An 8,024-nucleotide genomic window follows, 5' to 3' on the forward strand; every position below is an offset into this window, starting at 1 on the left:
AACACAATGAACACAAAACATTGTTAGAAATGTTGCAATAGCTTTTTTATATATATTTTTTGTTATACAAAAGCTAGTTTTGATATCCTTATTTGCCTGCAAATAACCTGGACAATATGTAGAACATGAACAAAAGATAGTGTATTAAACCATGCCTTAAATAAAATATAAATAAATAAAATAATCAGCTGATTTCTGGTCAGAATGCATGTTTTTGTTTGGATAAATTTCCTCTCATTTTACATACACTTCATTTTGTGGGCCACTGAAAAAAGTAATATGTGGTCATTGAGATTTAAAGGAACATATAGTACATGTATGTACATATTGTTATTATATACTGTACAGTAAGACCCAGTTTCCCATGAGGATGCTGTGGACTGATACTACACAGAAACCCTATGGATGACTGTGGACTGTCTCATTTGAACAGCTTAATTGTTACACTTTGCTAAAAAATCATACTGCAAATTGTACTGAAGTACAAAATGAACCTGGAGCTCAAGTCACTGCTTCAAATCACTCAAATCATACTCAATAGTATACAACTTTAAAAGAGTCATTATTTACACTCTCACCTTCTCTAAATCTATATCTATATCTATATCTGGAATTCTGTAAAGCTGTTTTGTGATCATGTATATTGTTAAAAATAATAATATCAAATCAGAATACTTTATTTATCCCCTTGGGGAAATTGTATTTCAATTGTATAAATACACAAATTATGATATACAAAAATATCTGTCTTTCTGTGTATTCTTTTTTAAAACCTCTATCCTCACTTTAGCTCTTATGAATATGTAAAAAGAAAAGTGAACAACAATGAGCTAATTTAATATCAAACATTCCTATAAATATTTTTGCATATTATTATTATTATTATTATTATTATTATTATTATTATTATTATTATTATTATTATTATTATTATTATTGTTGTTGTTGTTGTTGTTGTTGTTGTTGTTGTTGTTATTAATGTTAGTTTTCAGCTGTTTTACAAAAACAGACAGATATTTTACAAAAATAATTAGAACACATCTACTCTTTTAATCCAGTTATATTATTCCAGTTAATATATTTTATATATATTTTTATTTATATTATACTGGTGGTCGCTCACAGAGGGAAGAGAGAGAGGAGGAGATTTTATTTATTTATTTATTTATTTATTTTATTGTTTCAATAACAAATGATAACAAATAACATAACACAATGATATATTATTTAAATCTTAAAACAGTAATATAACATAGAAGATAAGAAAAAGAAAAATTTACACATACAGTAAGGGGTATCGAGCAATACAATTAATTTAGAGAAGAGTAATTAACAGCCTTGTAAAAGTCCATAGTTTTGACAGCTTTTCGGCTTGTAAGTCCTTTTAAAGTTTCAAAATAAGTTTTCATTTCCAGCTTAATTTCCAAATAAAATAAAAATATTTAAAATATATGACATTTTTCTATTTTATTTTCCTCATAAAAATATAACATCCTTTTTTCTATATATTATTTTTTGTCAAACATAATGACTCAAAAACATGTTCAACATCAAAAAAAAAAAAAAAAGTGTACATACAATAAAAAAGGTGCAGATTCTGTATTTATATTACAGAGTGTCCAAGAATCTGAAATATCATTTTAACCTTTTTGTAGAATTTTTTTGTTGCTGGATAAATTAGGTGTATAATTTTAAAATATACTTCACTAATTTTATTGTTAATGCAATACTTGTTATTGAGGAGGAGAATGCTTTGTGATGCAGAAGGAATCAGCGTCATGTTGAAGCTCAGTAGCGCCGTCTACAGGTGACTGTAAGAAGCACATGATTAAAGTTGTGGTAAACTCTCAGAATTCTCCAGAACAATACAATCCTGCTCTTTAAAGAACTGTTAGCAGGCATCAGATAAGGAAGTCTTTATAACATTCTCAGTATAAACTTTATAAATAATATATTATTTATATTAATTAATATTAGGTAAAAACTTAAATAAAATTAAATGTACTTCAAGTAAACTTAAATTAATATTTATTAGATTGCATTTCTTGTTAAAAAAGTTTTTTTTCTACTTCAAAAAATAAAACACCAGTTTTTAATGTTAGGTATCACTCTGAATGAGTGTGAAGTTTTTATACTAGTGCAATTTCTTTTTAAACCTCAATACATCATATGCCAATGCTCATATAAGTCATATAGACAATCAGAATTAATCCCATATTTAATCATTAATGTTTACTTTTTAATCTGAGATATACACTTTAAGATGAGATTTAGATTTTAGGTAAAATACATCTTAATCTGAGATCTAGACTTTAATCTGGAGTGAAGATGTTAATCTTCCATTTAGATAATAATCCTAAAATTCATTTAAGTCTGAGATTTAGTATAGTATATATTAAATAACAATGTCTATAACAGATTTTAATCTGATATTTATAGCCTTTTCTATCGTAGATTTTGTTTTTGAGGTTTATATCGTAACTAGGATCGTAACATAAATAGATATTACTCGGAATTTACTAGGATCGTAAATGTACAGCGTTTTGACAGACGTCTTAATCCAGAGAACTTACATTTGAAGTTGTAGGTTAAAGTTCAGGGGTCTAACAGTCAGGGATTCAAACTCACAACCTTTCTAACAGTATCGCAAGACCTTAACCAAAGAGCTAAAGCTTCCCCAACACATCATGGTTTAGAGGTGTAGATTTTAATCTGTGGTGTAGAATGTTTAGTGGTGTAGATTCTAATCTGTGGTGTAGAATGTCTAGAGGTGTAGATTTTAATCTGTGGTGTAGAATGTTTAGTGGTGTAGATTCTAATCTGTGGTGTAGAATGTTTAGAGGTGTAGATTTTAATCTGTGGTGTAGAATGTTCAGTGGTGTAGATTCTAATCTGTGGTGTAGAATGTTTAGTGGTGTAGATTTTAATCTGTGGTGTAGAATGTCTAGAGGTGTAGATTTTAATCTGTGTGTAGAATGTTTAGAGGTGTAGATTCTAATCTGTGGTGTAGAATAGAGGTGTAGATTCTAATTTGTAAATTTTGTAAATTTGTTTTTGTAAATTTTTGTAAAGATTTGTAAATTTTAATCTGAGGACTATATTTTAAACTGAAGGTTAAATCACACCTTAACCTGAGGTGTAGATTTTAATTTGAAGTTTCAATATTATTCAGCAGTTTAGACCTTAATGTGATGTGTACATTTTAATCTGACAAGAAGATTGTAACCTGGGATGTAGAATTTATAGAGGTGTAGATTTTAATCTAGGATTAATCATTTTTACAATCAAATTTGATTTGTATATTTTGATTTGAGGTGTAGAATGTTTAGAGGTGTATATTTTAATCTGTGGTGTAGAATGTCTAGATGTGTAGATTCTAATCTGTTGTTTGGAAGGTTTAGTGGTGTAGATTTTAATCTGTGGTGTAGAATGTCTAGTGGTGTAGATTTTAATCTGTGGTGTAGAATGTCTAGTGGTGTAGATTCTAATCTGTTGTGTAAAATGTCTAGTGGTGTAGATTCTAATCTGTGGTGTAGAATGTTTAGAGGTGTAGATTTTAATCTGTGGTGTAGAATGTTTAGAGGTGTAGATTTTAATCTGTGGTGTAGAATGTCTAGTGGTGTAGATTCTAATCTGTTGTGTAGAATGCTTAGAGGTGTAGATTTTAATCTAGGATTAATCATTTTTACATTTGAACTTTTTACGTAGATTTTAATCTGATTTGTATATTTTGATTTGGGGTGTAGAATGTTTAGAGGTGTAGATTCTAATCTGTGGTGTAGAATGTTTAGTGGTGTAGATTTTAATCTGTGGTGTAGAATGTTTAGAGGTGTAGATTCTAATCTGTGGTGTAGAATGTTTAGTGGTGTAGATTTTAATCTGTGGTGTAGAATGTTTAGAGGTGTAGATTTTAATCTGTGGTGTAGAATGTTTAGTGGTGTAGATTCTAATCTGTGGTATAGAATGTTTAGAGGTGTAGATTCTAATCTGTGGTGTAGATTTTAATATGTGGTGTAGAATGTTTAGTGGTGTAGTTTTTAATCTGTGGTGTAGAATGTTTGGTGGTGTAAATTTTAATGTAAGATGTAAATTTTAATCTGAAGTGTAGATATTAATCTGAAGGTTAAACAATTTTCTAGTGTTTTACACCTTAATCTTAGGTGTAGATTTTAATCTGTGGTGTACAATGTCTAGATGTGTAGATTCTAATCTGTTGTTTGGAAGGTTTAGTGGTGTAGATTTTAATCTGTGGTGTAGAATGTCTAGTGGTGTAGATTTTAATCTGTGGTGTAGAATGTTTAGTGGTGTAGATTCTTATCTGTTGTGTAAAATGTCTAGTGGTGTAGATTCTAATCTGTTGTGTAGAATGTCTAGTGGTGTAGATTCTAATCTGTTGTTTGGAATGTTTAGTGGTGTAGATTTTAATCTGTGGTGTAGAATGTTTAGAGGTGTAGATTCTAATCTGTGGTATAGAATGTTTAGAGGTGTAGATTCTAATCTGTGGTGTAGAATGTTTAGTGGTGTAGTTTTTAATCTGTGGTGTAGAATGTTTGGTGGTGTAAATTTTAATGTAAGATGTAAATTTTAATCTGAAGTGTAGATATTAATCTGAAGGTTAAACAATTTTCTAGTGTTTTACACCTTAATCTTAGGTGTAGATTTTAATCTGTGGTGTAGAATGTTTAGAGGTGTAGATTTTAATCTGGGAGGTAAATTTTAATCTGAGGTCTAGATTTTAACCTGAAAATGTTTTCTTGTCTAGAGGTTCAGATCTTTATCTAGAGTGTATATTTTTAGAGGTACAGATTTTAATCCGAGGTGTAGATGTTTCTCAATGTTAATTATTTTAGAAAGAATCTAAGGAAAGTGTCCCTTCAAACACAACACTCACACCGTATGTGTATCAAAATGATTTTTTTTTTTACTTAACTTTGGTGTACAGTCAACATACAGGAGCTGAACGTCGTTCAACAATAAAATTATTCTAATTACAACAATAACTGAAAGAACAATATCGATAAAATAGTCCAGTTTTCACATTAGGTAACATACTGATAAATACTTTGTAAGAAACACGTGGAATGCTTTTAGATTCAGTTTCTCCAGTTCACTGATTGTCATGTTACTGAAACATGATTTCATCATGTATTTTATAACTTCATTAAGCATCAGAGGCAAACAGGGGACAAGCGCTTTTTTAGTTTGTCCTGATGAACCATGACTAAAGGAAAGGTTCTATTCTCAGATAAAGTTACAACAGAACACCAAATATATTGTAGGAGTAATGGCACGAGGTGTTAGAAATAAACCTACTTTTACATAATGGTGACGACCGTAGAAGACGCCGACCTTCGTTTCACCTTGAAGCGGAACGAAGATGTCGTCTAAAGCGGTCGCGGCTTGACGGGTTCGGACTAAGACGTTTGTTTCCGCGCTACGGTAATTAGCAAGCTATGCAGTAGCAAAACTAAACTCTAGTTCTATTTTATAACAGATGCTTAAAATCACTATTTTAATTCACCAATAGCTCGTGTAGTAAATGTTATGTACAAGTTCAAGCAGAGCCAAATGGACTTTTGGCGCCAGGATGGTCGGGGGATGGGATGGAGGGATGGGGTTGTTATGGCTGGAGATGGGGTCGAGGATGGGGGTTGGATTTGACAGAGGAGCAATCAATTCCCTGTGATCTGATCTGGAGTGGAAGTTCAGGTTGAAGTTCAGGTTTGAATCCAACCAGAAGACATCTAAAGTCATGTATGAAATGAAGCTGAAATAAAAGGCAGTAAAATCATTGTAAAGAGCTGAGCTTGTATTTAAGCTCACAGAGGCTCGGAGTTCTCTGTGCGACCTGAGCCTGCGTCATATCAAACCTCCGACTCTTGCATCCATCATGAAACCTGAAATCTCTCTGTAACTGAAGAGAAGATACATTCCGGACGTAGTAAGGGTTTCCTAATCGCTGCAAATAAAACCATTAAATACACAACCACAACAATGAAATCAAATAAAATGTCACCTAACAGATATTAGCCATGCGCCGATCGACGTCACATGGTAACGTGGACAGATAACCGACATCGTATGACATCTTACCATGGTTTATATTGTTAAATGATATTATAGACAATCTGTAAAATGTGCATGTCTCGCGATTCTCAAGGTCTCGCAGGTCTCACGATTCCCATTTTATAAGCAAATAAAACCCCTGATGTGTCTCACTGTACGTTCGTTCAGTAACAGAGCCTCTTCGGGCCTAGCTAACTTTGTTAATGTAATAACAATGTAATAAGCATCATGTTACTTTATAATCTATCTTTAATAAAAACTATTGAGTAGCATTAACCAAATGAACGCAAAGCTACCGAACTAACAAAACCACTTTACAAGCTAACGTTCCGTAAGCAGCTTCGTACGCGATACTGTTATATACGTAAAATAAATGATCGTAGACTTCCCAACTCATAGATCCAAACTTCCCAGAAGGACTTGAACGCACAGTTAATGCTAACGCAATTTTAAAACTGTTTTTAACAGCCGAGCGAGAGACGCCTCCTTATCCTGATCGGTTTGATGTCTGCGGTCTATATTGTGTTTATTTTTCTCACGTTTTTATAAGCTGGGGCTACGTAGAGATGAGAGATTCTTATCTAAATATTAAAGAATTAAAGAAATGTGAGGGGAATTTGTCAGATATTCTTAAAGTCTCTTAATCTGAAACTCACTGACTGCATCTGTAACTTCCTTCTGAATAGGACAGAAGGCTGAGTATTATTCATTTATTCATTCATCTTCTATCGCTTATCCGAACTACCTCGTGTCACGGGGAGCCTGTGGCGTCATTGGGCATCGAGGCAGGATACACCCTGGACGGAGTGCCAACCCATCACAGGGCACACACACACACTCTCATTCACTCACACACACACTACGGACAATTTACCAGTGATGCCAATCAACCTACCATGCATGTCTTTGGACCGGGGGAGGAAACCGGAGTACCCGGAGGAAACCCCCGAGGCACGGGGAGAACATGCAAACTCCACACACACAAGGCGGAGGCGGGAATCGTACCCCCAACCCTGGAGGTGTGAGGCGAACGTGCTAACCACTAAGCCACCGTGCCCCCCCACTCTATTATATTATATCATATTAATGTCCACATTACCATCGTAACAATACAGTTTTGAACATTTTACACATTTTCGGCACATGGCTAACTCACCGAACTTTAATCCTCCAAAATAAAAACGACACAGGAGAAAAAGGCACGAATAATATAACCCCCCCCCCCCCAAAAAAAACAACATTAAATATAGTAACCGTGGTCTGTGAATACATGCGATCTCGTCTCACCCGTCCATGTCCTTAGTGCATAACCGTTAAACACTTCCTTTATTATGAATGCATACAGTATACGTGAGCACATACAATACTGATTTACTCTGTTACTTAATAATACTCACTGTGATGTATTTACAATAGTGTATTTTAATATTTATTTATTTCAAAAGGATGAAAATTCCTCCAATTTATTCCCTTTCCTGCACAAATCCTACACACCCGGTCCTGAAATCTGATCGAAGATGAATCGTGTACGAGAGACCGAGAAACCCCCGTAAGAAAGTAGGTAGGTTTCAGAAGGTAGGTCAGGAGACGGAGGACGTGATCTAGGCTTTAATCTAAAAGGTGACTAGATAAAAAAAAAAAACATTTGGTACAATATAGAGGAACAACAATATACCATGAAATAGCTGGAACATTAATGAAAACACTTTCCTGGTATTAAACGAGCAGAGTTTAAACAGCTCTGTAGCTGTCGGTGGTAAGAAGGAACTTTGTTTGTTTTAGAAGCAAAAATCTCATTAATATACGAATATTCAGATTATGGCTTCACATTTTTTTGGTGGGAATTCGTATCGTGTATCATGATGATATTTACTCCTTGTAATTTCTTGCATGTTAGCGTTATTAGGATCTCCTGTTAAAGCGGTGCAGGCTCGTGTTGAGTTGTCAGGAAACGTGAA

General features: G+C 33.3%; 1 protein-coding gene across 1 annotated transcript in view; it reads right to left on the bottom strand.

The window, feature by feature from the left end:
* Window positions 1–1,148: 1,148 nt before the first annotated feature.
* The window catches only part of smad10a (SMAD family member 10a), a 26,088-nt gene continuing 19,212 nt past the window's right edge, over window positions 1,149–8,024 (bottom strand). Inside the window, exons 12-13 of the transcript XR_007143576.1 lie at window positions 2,574–5,767; window positions 1,149–1,811 (exon numbers count right to left, since the gene is read on the bottom strand). The gene's annotated coding sequence lies outside the window, so the exon portion shown is untranslated. The remainder of the gene's footprint in view (window positions 1,812–2,573; window positions 5,768–8,024) is intronic.

This window comes from Tachysurus fulvidraco, chromosome 7, assembly GCF_022655615.1.
Source record: "Tachysurus fulvidraco isolate hzauxx_2018 chromosome 7, HZAU_PFXX_2.0, whole genome shotgun sequence".
NCBI lineage: Eukaryota > Metazoa > Chordata > Actinopteri > Siluriformes > Bagridae > Tachysurus > Tachysurus fulvidraco.